We start from the raw sequence: 15,778 nt of genomic DNA, 5'->3' as shown, positions 1-15,778 counted from the left end.
TAGTACATTTTGAATTTTCTGGCTTTACAACTGGTGCTTTCTTGGTGTTATGACAGATATCTTTATTCTTTTCTGCAATGTGACTTTTTAAACAAAATACTTGATGGTAGGTTATTAAACTATTTTTTTTTACACTGAACTTAAATACTGCTGAAGAAAAAAATATTAGACTCTAAGTGAATTTAGAGAGTCAAAAGAAGGCACCACCTTCACTGCTGGAATATTTCCTTTAATGTGATAGTCAAGAGCACAAAGGCACAAAGTTTTGTACTCCACTTACCCAACAAAATATAAGAAGGATAGTGGGTGCCTTTTCTTAATGACATCTATAAAGAGTCTTAGACATATTATTTTTGCATTGTGTCTCACTACTTACAGGATATTCTTCCTTGGAAATCTTAAGCAACAGCAACAGTGATGCTGGAAAAGATTCCAAAATGTAGTTTAAACTTTAGAAAAGCAAGCTATGCTATTTCATTAACATTTTTTCTCCAGAGGAGATATCAAAAATATAGTTGGAAGGATTTAAAAAAATGCTGAAGCTGCAACTCAAAAATGTGTTTTTTTTGAAACCATCACATAAATATAGACAAACTTTATATTCATCCTTTACTGTTTACTAACTGCACAGAAAGGGGGTGTTTAAAAGCCCAACAACTCTCATACTGCGGTTTTGGATACTCCAAGGGTAAACAGAGATAATTAACGTAATTTTTGTTCAGATCCTCTGGCAGCAAAGCACATGTTTATTTTAAGTAATAGAGGTTCAAAAAAAAAAAAAAAGTTTGAAAATGCATGACTCCACCTGAACCACAGTTTCATAAGGAAAGAAGAGAAAAAAGTATCTGCAGCAAGATTTTTATAAGCCTGCAGCAGCCTTTCTTGCCCATGTAAATAGTTTTACCACAAAGAGCTGAGTCATTGGTTTTTCCAACAATTGGTTCTCACTAACTGAAAGAAAACAACTCCTTTTTTTTCCCCAGAAGCCAACACACTGAGGCTGTTAATTAGAGTGTCAGTGGGTGGCATTTGAGACTCAACCAGACCAAACATTTTACACTGTGGGTAGGGTATCAAATTATCTTAGAGAGAAGTCTCTGATAAGTCCTAGCCTACCAGCAACACCCTCAGACCATTTTGACTAAAGAAGGAGAAATCTGAAGGACTATGAAACCACTCTGTAAAATGCTCACAACAGATCAGCAGAAAGCTATGCAGCACAGGTGTGCCTGTAATTGGAAAATGGTCTGTGTTCAATGGCCCCTCAAATTCACTTTCTTCTCAGACACTCCTGTGGGTTTTATAAAGCAGTTCAGGAAACCTAAATGCTGACTGATCTTTTCTGAATATTTAGGCTTACATATTTCGTGTAAAGTTTAGAGATGGGTTTTATTGCCCCACCCCAGCCTTTACATAAAGAGCTGGCATTTCTGTCAGGAATAACAGGCATCTACAGCTCCATCTATAAGCATGATTGAAATCAAAGATTCTGGACACACATGAGGAATTATGGAATATATTATATGAAGAATATATTACAAATGTTATGAACTCTTTTATTTCCAAAGCTATTTTAGAACCTTGAGCTAACTGTATTTGCAGAGTAATCCACAGATCAACCCAAAGAATTCATATTCATATTACATGCTTTATCTGCATGCCTATTGCATCAACTAGAAAGTCTCAGATTGTTGAACACTGCACCTAATTTCTGTTGATAGGCTGATAGAAATTGTAAAGAATCAGTGAAAGAAAACTATCTTTTCCACATATTGTGGGCAGAGTATTTGCCATTTTGCAGGTCTTCTCCTTAGCAAGGTAATACTTTTGTTGGGTGAGCTAGGTTCACTGAACGCTATAAGAAGCATCTGCCTGTCACGTTGCCTTTAGAGAAGTCTGCAATTCAGCTGCATTGCTAAGGGCAGTACTATTTGTAGATGAATGAAAACTTCCTTCATCCTAGGTACCGCCTCTCCTTTTTAGTTGCAAGTGATGAGTCTATGAAACAAAAGCTGTTCCCTTACACAGCTAATCTAAACCCACTTGGCTCCTTGAGGAATGAATACTCGGCTGTGCAGAAGAGCTACTCATACAGAGAAATAGTTTTCTCTGAAAAAATACCTCAGCACTAAAGATGACAGCATTATGGAGAAACTTCTCACCATATTAATTATTTGCTTCAGTGCACAGGTACATATATTATAATGATCAAATTACATGAAAAATATCAATAACCTCAGATACACAGATGACACCACCCTTATGACAGACAGCAAAGAATAACTAAAGAACCTCTTGATGAAAGTGAAAGAGGAGAGTGAAAAAGCTGGCTTAAAACTCCACATTCAAAAAACAAAGATCATGGCATCCGTCCCCATCACTTCATGACAAATAGATGGGGAAACAATGAAAACAGTGAGAGATTTTACTTTTTGGGGCTTCAAAATCACTGTAGTTGGTGACTGCAGCCATGAAATTAAGAGACACTTGCTCCTTGGAAGAAAAGCTATGACCAACCTAGACAGCATATTAAAAAGCAGAGACGTTACATTGCCAACAAAAGTCCGTCTAGTCAAAGCTGTGGATTTTTCCAGTAGTCACATATGGATGTGAGAGTTGGACTGTAAAAGAAAGCTGAGCACTGAAGATTTGATGCTTTTGAACTGTGGTGTTGGAGAACACTCTTGAGAGTCTCTTGGACTGCAAGGAGATCCAACCATCCATCCTAAAGGAAATCAGTCCTGAATACTCATTGAAAGGACTGATGCTGAAGCTGAAACTCTAATACTGATGTGAAGAACTGACTCACTGGAGAAGATCCTGATGCTGGGAAAGACTGAAGGCAGGTGGAGAAGGGACCAACAGGATGAGATGGTTGGATGGCATCACCGACTTGATGGACATGGGTTTGAGTAGGATTTGGGAGTTGGAGATGGACAGGGAAGACTGGCGTGCTGCAGCCCATGAGGTTTCAAAGAGTCAGATGTGACTGAGTGACTGAACTGAACGGAATGATCAAATATTCCAAATATTACAATGTGGGATTGAGGGAATCCACTCCAAATCTTCCCAAATCTTCCCAGCGATTAAAGAACAAAATCTGAGACCACACCTGTGATTTGTCTCGCTGATAATCAAGTATAAACAATGGAAAAATTGGGAGTTTTGTGTAACTAAAAGGAAAACTAAAAGTAAAATGAAAACAAAACCTTAAAACATCTTTAGTTATATAACTAAAATAGATCTTTTAGAGAAGATGGAAAATTGGATCATCTCCACTCAATAGAACCAAAGTTACACAAGGCTCTTTATAAACACTTTGAGTTCTCTTTATAAGTTACAAATTATGACAAAGGATGATAATAATATACTTAATTTTGATAACAAGACTCCTCACTGGGAAGGTTGTCAAGTTGTATTTATGGAGTATTAGGGTATTATCAGAACCTCTCTTTGTACTTCATGTTTTACTAGTTAATTTGGTAAAAATTATATTTATAGGCATAAGATATTTGAAACTGACAACAGCCATAGAAAGGTTTATCTACTTTTGTCATTCTTATCATTTATACATTACTTCATGTACTGGTCAATTTTTATTTTATACACACACACACACACACATATATATATATATATATATATATATTTACCTTTCAAGATAATTACCTGCCAAAGTTATGAATCTGTGTAAATGTTTTTAAAATACACATGGCTTGTTATATACACCATCTGTCTAATAACACAATGGTACAGATTTGTTGAAAGTATATTTATAAATATGTTACACAACACTGAAAGATGACACTCATTAGTATACATACCGTTAGTTTCATTTTATATTGCAGATTGCTACAATTTTCTTGAAACGAGCAAATGTAATTTCTAATTTTTAATTAATAAATTACAGTTGTTACCTGAGTAACAACTGAGAGATAATTTAACAAAACAGAATGTAGTAAGTGAGCAAAAAAATAGGTTAAAGATAAACATTTCACTTTGCATAAGATAACGTATGGTATCACTACTACTGTAACAGTGAATGTTAAAAGACATCAACTTTTAAAGGATAATAAGACTGAAAAACATTGCTCAAATAAAGATCTTAGAGTAGCAATTCTTATAAATCAAAGTTATAATCACTATGATTTTTTTAAGGGGGGATTAAAGGAAAGGATTGAAAGAATATTTTCATGTTATACTTTCAACAGCAGGCATGTTTCATTTGGCACATTAGATGAATTTCTAAATAGCTATTTCTTTTTTTCCTGGTAAATTATTCACAACTTAAATATTTGAGGGAAGATTGATAATTAAAGGAATCCAATAATGAATCATTTTAGTTCATATAAAACTTAACTACAGTCTTCTTGTTAAATGTGGGTTTTTGCTTACTAAGTTAATTTTAAAGTTGATTTGAGCTGGGCACAAATATTACTTTATATATAATGTTGATAATTTGTGTTAGTGAAAAACCACAGTAAAATGATACACAGAGTACTCATCACTTTAATTCCATGATTATCACAATTGTTCAAATTCTGTATTACCCAAAAGAGTAAGATGAATTATTATACATTAATATCTTGCATAGGGTTAGTTCTTAACATATTAACACTTTCCCAAGCAGTTTTACCTAATTGTAGCTACTAGGTACTATAAGCAAGATTTAGAGAATAAATAGAAAGCACAAGCTTTGCCTTCTTCAATTCATAATTTAAGAACTTAGAAACAAGTGAATATTGAAGATACTATAGGGGACTGGAATAAGCCTTAAATTTTTTTTTATTGTTTTATAAAATTTCAAAACTATTTATCCTATTATACTTATGTCACATCTAAAATAGAGAGGAAAATTCAGTATGTCCTAAATATGTGTTAAAATGGATTCTGTGTGTTCGTGTGTGTGTGATGAGAAATAGTGATAAAACTATATATATAATATTTTGTTACTTGCCTACTTTGTTTCCTTACTATGTATCTTTTCCATTATTACTATATTTTTGAAATATTATTGTAATACGCATATTTATTCTTTAGAATAATGCTCAACACACACAGACATACACTCAAAGATTTATAACTAAAAGAAAACATAAGAAGTAAAACTGAGCATTAAGAAATAATTCATTCATCCAAATAAAAGCAGAAAAGAAGTTCAGTTGCTCAGCCATGTCCGACTTTTCACGACCCCATGGACTATAGCACGCCAGGCCTCCCAGTCCATCATCAACTCCCGGAGCTTACTCAAACTCATGTCCATCGTATCGGTGATGCCATCCATCCAACCATCTCATCCTCTGTCATCCCCTTCTTCCCCTGCCTTCAATCTTGCCCAGCATCAGGGTCTTTTCCAATGAGAAGTTCTTCACATCAGGTGGCCAAAGTATTGGAGTTTCAGCTTCAGTATCAGTCCTTCCAATGAATATTCAGGACTGATTTCCTTTAGGATGGACTGGTTGGATCTCCTTGCAGTCCAAGGGACTCTCAAGAGTCTTCTCCAACACCACAGTTCAAAAGCATCAATTCTTCGGCACTCAGAATCCTTTATAGTCCACTCTCACGTCAATACCTGACTACCAGAAAAACCACAGCTTTGACTAGATGGACCTTTGTTGGTAAAGTAATGTCTCTGCTTTTTAATATGCTAAGTTGGGCGTAGCTTTTCTTTAAAGGAGCAAACATCTTTTAATGTCATGTCTGCAGTCACCATCTGCAGTGATTTTGAAGCCCCCAAAATAAAGTCTCTCACTATTTCCATTGTTTCCCCATCTATTTGCTATGAAGTGATGAGACCAGATGCCATGATCTTAGTTTTCCTTTTCCGAATGTTGAGCTTTAAGCCAGGTTTTTCACTCTCCTCTTTCACTTTCATCAAGAGGCTCTTTAGTTCTTCGCTTTCTGCCATAAAGGTGGTGTCATCTGCATATCTGAGGTTATTGATATTTCTCCTGGCAATCTTGATTCCAGCTTGTGCTTCTTCCAGCCCAGCGTTTCTCATGATGTACTCTGCATATAAGTTAAATAAGCATGGTGACAATACACAGCCTTGACATACTCCTTTCCTGATTTGGAACCAGTCTGTTGTTCCATGTCCAGTTCTAACTGTTGCTTCTTGACCTGCATACAGATTCTCAGTAGGCAGGTCAGGCAGTCTGGTATTGCCATCTCTTTAAACAAAAAATAGAAGTGAGACAAATGGAAAACAAATACTACAATGGTAGACTTAGGCCAGTACATTATCAATCAGTAACGTTAATTAAAATATACTAAGTACACCACATAAAGGTAGAACTAGGAGAAGGCAATGGCACCCACTCCAGTGCTCTTGCCTGGAAAATCCCATGGACGGAGGAGCCTGGTGGGCTGCAGTCCATGGGGTCGCTAAGAGTCGGACACGACTGAGCGACTTCACTTTCACTTTTCACTTTCATGCATTGGAGAAGGAAATGGCAACCCACTTCAGTGTTCTTGCCTGGAGAATCCCAGGGACGGCGGACCCCAGTGGGCTGCCGTCTATGGGGTCGCACAGAGTCGGACATGACTGAAGCGAATTAGCAGCAGCAGCAGCAACCATAATAAATAATAAAAACAATTAATTATTTTTTAAAAGCTGAAACTTGTAATATGCTGTTTAAAGAAATACATTTTAGATATAAAGAAAAGGACAGGTGGAACATACATACATGCAAAGGAGAATACAGACCAAGATATCATTAGGCATAAGAAACTGGTATGGCTATTGAAAGAGTGGATTTCAAGACATTCAGTATATCCAACAATAAAGGTAAAAATTTCATAACCATAAAAGTCAATGAAACAGGAAGCTGTAAATAATTTTAAATTCGACCAATAATAATGTTTCTAAAAAATCTGAGGCAAACCTGACAGAACTAAGGAAAAGAATAGACCAATCAACAGAGATTTTAATATCTATAATCTTTAAATTTTAATACCTATCATTTTATAATTTTAATACTTATCATCTAGTCATTGATTAACATAAAACCACAGAGAAACAGCAAAAATGATGATATAGAGGATGTGAACATCACTATCAGCCAAATTGTCTAATCGACATTTATAGAACGTTACACCACAACTTCAGGGTATATATTTTTAAAATGAACATGTAAGTTGATAACTCAAGCCTTTATTGTTGTTGTTTAGTTGGTAAGTCATGGCTAACTCTTTTCGATCCCATGGAATATAGCCCACCAGGCTCCTTTTCCATGGGATTTGCCAGGAAAGAATACTGGAGTGGATTGATATTTCCTTCTTCAAGAATTTAAGCCTTAATAAACACTAAAGGATCAAAATTATTAAGGACTATATGTTCTTACTCTCTTAATATAGCAGTATTAAAATAGACATCACAAATAATAAAATAGCTAGAAAATACCATAACACTTGAAAATTAAATAGCAACTTTAAATTTCCCAGATCAAAGAAAAAAACTCAAGGGAAATTAAAAGATATTTTCTATTTAATTGTTTTGAAATGTATAGTAGAAGTCAATTATTTAAGCTTATATCTTAAAAGCCTACAAAAGAATAGCAAGTTAAACACAAAGAAAGCAGGAAAAAGGATTCAATAAAATGAAAATGGAAATAGGTAAAATAGAAAAACTGACAATGGAGAAATCCATTAAAATAAAATCCTAATGCTTTGAAGGATTAATAAAATTGATTAATAGCTAGCAAAGTGATCAAGCAAAAGGAAATGAAATAATCTACTAATATGAGGAATGAAAGAAGAAGGATGTTACTTTCTATCACCCAACCACTAGAAACTTCATGCCAATAAATTCAAAATATATTATATGGAAAACTCCTTTTAAAACACAAATGGACATAACAAGATATAAAAAAGCAGTATATCTAAAATTCATAATTTAAAGAATATTGTTATGACTGGTTTAACTGGTAAATTCTATTATATATTTTATGGAGACAGGATACCAATCTTATACATTCTTTCTGAAATAGTGAAAGAAGGAAAAATTTATAACTTATGTAATAAAATCACCATGCAACTGATAAGAAAACCTGATAAAGAAGAAATTATAAAGAAATTGGAAAAAAATTATAATCAGGTATCTGTTTTGAATATAGACTCAAAAGCATTAAAATATATAAAAAACTCAGTTCAGTCGCTCAGTCATGTCTGACTCTTTGCGACCCCATGAATCGCAGCACGCCAGGCCTCCCTGTCCATCACCAACTCCCGGAGTTTACCCAAACCCATATCCATCGAGTCGGTGATGCTATCCAGCCATCTCATCCTCTGTCATCCCCTTCTCCTCCCGCCCCCAATCCTTCCCAGCATCAGGGTCTTTTCCAATGAGTCAACTCTTCACGTGAGGTGGCCAAAGTATGGGAGCTTCAGCTTCAACATCAGTCCTTCCAATGAACAGCCAGGACTGATCTCCCCTAGGATGGACTGGTTGGATCTTCTTGCAGTCCAAGGGACTCTCAAGAGTCTTCTCCAACACCACAGTTTAAAAGCATCAATTCTTCGGCACTCAGCTTTCTTCACCGTCCAACTCTCACATCCATACATGACCACTGGAAAAACCAGAGCCTTGACTAGATGGACCTTTGTTGGCAAAGTAAAAACTAGAATTCAGCAAATAACAAAAGCACAATGGACAAATGAGGTTTATTCTAAGATCTTAAGCAAGACTATTTAAAATATTTAAAGATCGACCAATGTATTCACCATACCAAAAGAATAAAGAAAAATCCATATCACCCTTTTCAAAGATGTGGATAAATCATTTCATAAAATTATTAGATATTTGATTTCTAAACATCATACAGAAAACTAGGAGCAAAAGCAAAATCCCTGGTCAGATGAAAAGCATCTTATAAAACCTATAGCTAACATCCTACTAATTGATAACATCTGCACCTTTAAAATCTTTGCTGCTTGTTATACTTGAACTCAAAAAATGTCTGGCTAAGTGTTTTAATGTTTTATGTGTATTTTAAGGTGTATTTGCAGAGTACATCATGAAAAAACGCTGGGCTGGATGGAGCACGGAATCAATATTGCTGGGAGAAATATCAATAACCTCAGATATGCAGATGACACCACCCTTATGGCAGAAAGTGAAGAAGAATTAAAGAGCCTCTTGATGAAAGTGAAAGAGGAGAGTGAAAAAGTTGGCTTAAAGCTCAACATTCATAAAACTAAGATCATGGCATCTGGTCCCATTACTTCATGGCAAATAGATGGGGAAACAGTGGAAACAGTGTCAGACTTTATTTTGGGGGGCTCCAAAATCACTGCAGATGGTGATTGCAGCCATGAAATTAAAACACGCTTGCTCCTTGGAAGGAAAGTTATAACCAACCTAGACAGTATATTAAAAAGCAGAGTCATTACTTTGCCAACAAAGGTCCACCTAGTCAAGGCTATGGTTTTTCCAGTAGTCATATATGGATGTGAGAGTTGGACTATAAAGAAGAAACCTGAGCGCCAAAGAATTGACACTTTTGAACTGTGGTGTTGGAGAAGACTCTTGAGAGTCCCTTGGACTACAAGGAGATCCAACCAGTCCATCCTAAAGGAGATCAGTCCTGGGTGTTCACTGGAAGGACTGATGTTGAAGCTGAAACTCCAATACTTTGGCCACCTGATGCAAAGAGCTGACTCATTTGAAAAAACTCTGATGCTGGGAAAGATTGAGGGCAGGAGGAGAAAGGGACGACAGAGGATGAGACGGTTGGGTGGCATCACCGACTCGATGGACATGAGTTTGGACAAACTCTGGGAGTTGGTGATGGACAGGGAGGCCTGGTGTGCTGCGGTTCATGGGGTCGCAAAGAGTCAGACATGACTGAACGACTGAAATGAACTGAACCAAGGTGTATTTATCAATTATCTAGTGGAAATATATACATATGTGATTATCTGAAGACTGTTTTCTGTCTCACTAATTCTCTTCTCAAGTATATCTAAATTACTATTTAATTTTTCTATTGAGTTATAAATGTCAGTGATTTTTATTAACATTTTATATTCTGTGTCTGATATTTCCAATCTACAAAGTCCTTCGTATTATAAGTCTAATAGGTCCCGAATACTCATATATTTGTTATATCTTAACTGGTAAATTTTATTTGTCCAAACCTAATTCTTATGAACCTTGAAGGCCTGGCCTGAGGATGATGTTCATTAAAAGGATATTACTTTACTCCTGACAGGAAGTGTACCTGTTTGCCAGAATTTTAAGTTAATTTTTATAGTTGAGATTTCTGTGATTGTGCATGTAATGTAAATTCAAACCTCAGACCCTCCTGAAAAAAGTTTAGCAATTCTCAAAGAAAAATTAGTACCATCATTTTTTTCTCACCTGGAGCCTACAAAAATAAGCTGTTTTCTGAATTGGTTCTCTTTATTCCAAAAGGACAGTTCAAAGCTTAAAACTTATACATGAATTATCCTCTATTTGTATAGCATCCTCAGATTTAGGTTTTCCTCTGCCAGATCTAAGTTCTAGTGTCCAATTTCCATTAAAGCTCTTTATTCCTGCCAAAGTTGCTTGTATTCAGGGCAGCCTCAGTTTTCCTATTTACTTACCACTCTGATACCAGGGTACAGTTTTGCGGGAGAAGCAGGGTATGGAGGCCCTTGTGGATTTTGCCCCCTTCTTGTAAACTCAGTAATGTGTTTAAAAGCTTATGGCTATAATTTATCCAACATCTGCATATTTTATGCCCAAAGGGCATTTCAGCATATCTAGTCTGCCATTCTGATGGAAATATAAGTATAGACTCCCACGGCCTTTATTATTTTCTTATGAATCCTTAAATATTATATAAGGGCACTCATACAGTGATATAAGTAGGCATATGGCTATGTTGTAGAGACAAGTTTTGCTGCATTTGAAAATTTTCATCCAAAAGTAAAAGTTAAGCAGGATTCTTTCATTTCCAAAATTGTTTCACTGGAGTTAGGCAAACTTGGAAGTTATTTGGTTTCCTGCAACTAGAGAAGAGTGGAAAATTACTGTTTCAGGAATTTGGACCCTAGGAAATATGGCTCAATGAGTCCTGCTTTATAGAAAAAATAAATTTATACAGCTGTGAACAAAACCACTATAACTTGCAACACTCCGTCATTTTCTGAAGTATTCTATTTCTAAGTCCTTACTTTGCTCTGAGTCATGACTCATCAGAAGAAAACAAACATTCCCACTCTCCCCTACTGTATTTTAAACTAAGTGATGGAAATTATAGTGCTGACAAGCCTGATAGGATTAGAATGCTGACACATGGATAATCCAACTGTTTCCTTTAGCCCATTCAGCTCATGCAGTTTGGTGTAAACACTGTAATATCACCTGCCTCTGTCTGCATGCCCATTACAAAATGCAAATAAATTCTGGCTTACTTTTACTTTAACTGTTATGGTGTCTTCATTTTGTATTCTCCATGATCATAGCACTGCTCCAATTCCATTCAAAATGTGGCCTTCTGAAAGCGTTTAACTTTCCTGAACACAACTTTTTTCTTTTCTTTTTTTTTGTACTGCACAGCGAGAGAGTTTATCTGATTTTCATGTGGGGCTTCTCTAGTGGTTCAGTGGTAGAGAATCCACCTGCCAATGCAAGAGACATAGGAGACAAGGGTTTGATCCCTGGATTGTGGAGATCCCCTAGAGGAGAAAATAATCCATTACCATATTCTTGCCTGGAAAATTCCATGGACAGAGGAGTCTGGCAGGCTACAGTCCATAGCGTCAACAGTCTATGGGGTCCCAAAGAGTCAGCCACGACTGAACACACATACAAATATGCAAAAACCTCTAAGGAGTTGATCTGATTTTCAGTCAGTGAGCAGAGCCCAACAACTGTATGCAATGATTACATGATTCGTGGTGAAGGAATAATGAGGTAACTCATAGTCAGATTATCCTTTAAAAAATATTACTAACATAAGCAAATCCTGAAAGTTTGGGGGTTCCTTTTAATGTTATATTTCCCGTGAAATGTGATAAGCATGAAAAATGGAATTTTTTGATTATACGAAGAATTGAATAAACAGAGTTCATGAAAAACTCTGGGCTAATGAAGTAAAAAGATTCCATTCATTAGTTTAAATTTAGCTTTCATATTTATCCTAGTATATAGATAGTTCAAAGATGTTTTTCCTAATAGGATGTGATATATCACATTTTATAATAATGTGAATAGAAGCCTGGTCTGCTGAATGTTGCATTTCTATGTCTGCATGTGACAGAAGAGTTCTTGTGTACCAGGATCAATCACTGAGAAAATTTCTCTTGTTTCACAAGAGAGGCTCCACCTTCCTTTGGATCCCAAGCCAGCCTTGGTCTAGAAGCCTTTGTGAATCTCTGGTACTTTCTTACAGACTTAGTATGCATTTAAATGTTTATGGTTGTAATTTATCCAGCACATGTGTGTTTTATGGCAGAAGGATATTTCAGAGTATCTGTTCTGCCACCCTGCTGGACATGCAGTCTGGATCACACCATGTTTAAATATTTTCTTTGACATAATTTCTATGAAATAATAAGAAATATATATATTGGGTTACTGACTGAGATCCTAAAACCCTTGTAAGTAAAAATACTATGAGAATAATCTGTTTTAATATTTGATCTTTGGCCCTGGTTCTTGACACAGAGTCCTTAAATCCCTTGAAATGTCCTGTGTGACAAGAATGTCTTTTGTTCCCATGAGGTGACTGTTGGTGGGCTTCTGGATGGCGGCTGGTCTCAGAAAGGCCAACTTGTTGTTGTTTGGTCACTAAATCGTGTCCATCTGTTTGTGATTCCATGGACTGCAGCACGCCAGGCTTCCCTCTCCTTTGCTATCTACCGGAGTTTGCTCAAACTCACGTCCACTGAGTCAGTGATGCCATCCAACCACCTCATCCTCTGTCATCCCCCTCTCTTCTTGCCCTCAATCTTTCCCAGCATCAGGTCTTTTTCAGTGAGTCAATTCTTCGCATCAGGTGGCCAAAGTATTGGAGCTTCAGCTTCAGCATCAGTCCTTCCAGTGAATATTTAAGGTTGATTTCCTTCAGGATTGAGTGGCTTGATCTCATTGCTGTCCAAGGGACTCTCGAGAGTCTTCTCCAACACCACAATTTGAAAGCATCAATTCTTTGGTGCTCAGTTTTCTTTATGATCCAACTCTCACATCCATACATGACTACTGGAGAAACCATAGCTTTGACTAGACGGACCTTTGTCAGCAAAGTGATGTCTCTGCTATTTAATATGTTGTCTAGGTTTGTCATAGCTTTTCTTCCAAGGAGCAAGTGTCTTTTAATTTTGTCATGATTAGAAGCTTAGAACATTAAGCCCAACTCTCCGTTTTTGTTTTTTTTTTTCCATGACCCACCTCCCAGAATATCGGAAATAAAAGCAAAAATAAACAAATGGGATCTAATTAAAATTAAAAGCTTTTGCACAACAAAGGAAACTATAAGCAAAGTGAAAAGACAGCCTTCAGAATGGGAGAAAATAATAGCAAATGAAGCAACAGACAAACAATTAATCTCAAAAATATACAAGCAACTCTTGCAGCTCAATTCCAGAAAAATAAACGACCCAATCAAAAAATGGGCCAAAGAACTAAACAGACATTTCTCCAAAGAAGAAATACAGATGGCTAACAAACACATGAAAAGATGCTCAACATCACTCATTATTAGAGAAATGCAAATCAAAACCACAATGAGGTACCATTTCACACCAGTCAGAATGGCTGCTATCCAAAAGTCTACAAGCAATAAATGCTGGAGAGGGTGTGGAGAAAAGGGAACCCTCTTACACTGTTGGTGGGAATGCAAACTAGTACAACCACTATGGAGAACAGTGTGGAGGTCCCTTAAAAAACTGGGAATAGAACTGCCATATGACCCAGTAATCCCACTTCTGGGCATACACACCGAGGAAACCAGAATTGAAAGAGACGTGTACCCCAATGTTCATCACAGCACTGTTTACAATAGCCAGGACGTGGAAGCAACCTAGATGTCCATCAGCAGACGAATGGATAAGGAAGCTGTGGTACATATACACAATGGAATATTACTCAGCCATTAAAAAAATACATTTGAATCGGTTCTATTGAGATGGATGAAACTGGAGCCCATTATACAGAGTGAAGTAAGCCAGAAAGAAAAACACCAATACAGTATACTAATGGATATATATGGAATTTAAAAGATGGTAATGATAACCCTATATGCGAGACAGAATAAGAGACACAGATGCATAGAACAGTCTTATGGACTCTGAGGAAGAAGGTGAGGGTGGGACGTTCTGGGAGAATAGCATTGAAATATGCATATTATCATATGTGAAACAGAACACCATTCCAGGTTCGATGCATGAGACAAATGCTTAGGACTGGGGCAATGGGATGACCCAGAGGGATGGGATGGGGAGGGAGGTGGGAGAGGGGTCCAGGAAGGGGAACACATGTAAACCCATGGCTGATTCATGTCAATGTATGGCAAAAAACTACTACAATATTGTAAAGTAATTAGCCCCCAACTAAAATAAATAAATTTATTAAAAAAATAAAATAAAATAAAACACTATTTCATAGAAGAGAAAAAAAAAAGAAATAAAAGGAGCTATAAATTGAGGTATTAATTGATCATGCCTATCGAGATGCAGCCCCCATAAAAATCCCCCACATACGAGGGTCTGAGAGCTTCTGGGGTGGTGAACACATGTACATACCACATGTATAAATTCAAGAGCAGTTCCATAGAGGATAAGAAAGATGTGTAGTGTGGATATTAAAATTTTCTTTAAAGAAGCTAGTTGTTTTTTTACATTTAGTTGCCAATTAAAGGATATGCAAATGCCTGTTACTCTTTGACTATGGGCCATTCACTACAGTTTTTTAATCAAATTTTTAAATCACTGATTTACATATCTGAAATTTTGAGAAAGAGCTTTCATTCTGTAAAATTAAAATATTTGAAGAACACAGAATTTTTAAAAATATTTTTCTAATATTAGATAAATTCAGTTTTACATGAATATCCACTTGTTAGGTAGATAAACTGATCACTAAAAAAAGACAAGAAAATTAGAAATGAAAAATATGAAAGGATTATGTGAGGATGAAAAATTTTATGCATATATTCTCTCTTAGAATTTCAAATACTTCTATTTACATAATTCCTATTGGGGTTCTAAATTGCAAGTCAATGCTTTTAAGGATAGAATTATGTTTGGAAAGATTTCTCTGCTATGATCTCAAACAAGTACTCTATGTACAACTTACATAATCCTACCTTAAATAAGTTTTCATCTTTCACATTCTTTTACATTCTTTTTTTTGGAACTGGGAGGACTGACTTTATGGCTTTATCATATTTCAAAGGTCAAATCATCAACATTGGGGCTCAACATATATTCTAATCTCAACTATTGCCTTTTCATCTACAGTTTAACCCATTCAACTTCTTCACCAGCCATTTCCCAAATATTAGCTGTAATCTTCTATTGTAAGACCGTATCTATTATGTCCCACTTCATTCACTGAACTTGAATGAAGCACTTTGAAATCAGAAACACCATTTGCTTTCACCATCATAATCCAGTGTCTCTCATGGCTTGGCCCGTTTGGATTCCCTGCATGATATCTTCACGTGTCTCTAGTTTCTTTGTGGTCTTCAGCCCTATATCCTCTAAGTTGGATACCAGCCTCCCCAGTAATTGTGAAATTATGAGTTCCCAAATCCCTATTATGAAAATTAAGATTGTTTGGATTTGAGGA

At 36.1% G+C, this 15,778-nt stretch overlaps 1 long non-coding RNA gene across 10 annotated transcripts in view; it reads right to left on the bottom strand.

Annotated features, from left to right (window-relative positions):
* LOC145518087 (uncharacterized) overlaps window positions 1-15,778 on the bottom strand; it is an 854,536-nt gene that overhangs the window by 75,276 nt on the left and 763,482 nt on the right. The window contains exon 4 of one of the 10 annotated variants that reach the window (XR_014062592.1): window positions 11,401-11,607. The exons of 8 other annotated variants lie outside the window; for them this stretch is intronic. This is a non-coding gene — a long non-coding RNA (uncharacterized LOC145518087). Of the gene's footprint in view, window positions 1-11,400; window positions 11,608-15,778 lie in introns of those variants that run through there. One more of the 10 variants, XR_014062589.1, reaches the window with a different exon arrangement.

Source organism: Giraffa tippelskirchi, chromosome 8 (genome assembly GCF_054371585.1).
Source record: "Giraffa tippelskirchi isolate mGirTip1 chromosome 8, T2T-mGirTip1v1.2.pri, whole genome shotgun sequence".
Taxonomy (NCBI): Eukaryota; Metazoa; Chordata; class Mammalia; order Artiodactyla; family Giraffidae; genus Giraffa; species Giraffa tippelskirchi.
The sequence above is the reverse complement of the archived record's forward strand: the minus strand, read 5'-3'. Positions and strand labels throughout refer to the sequence as shown.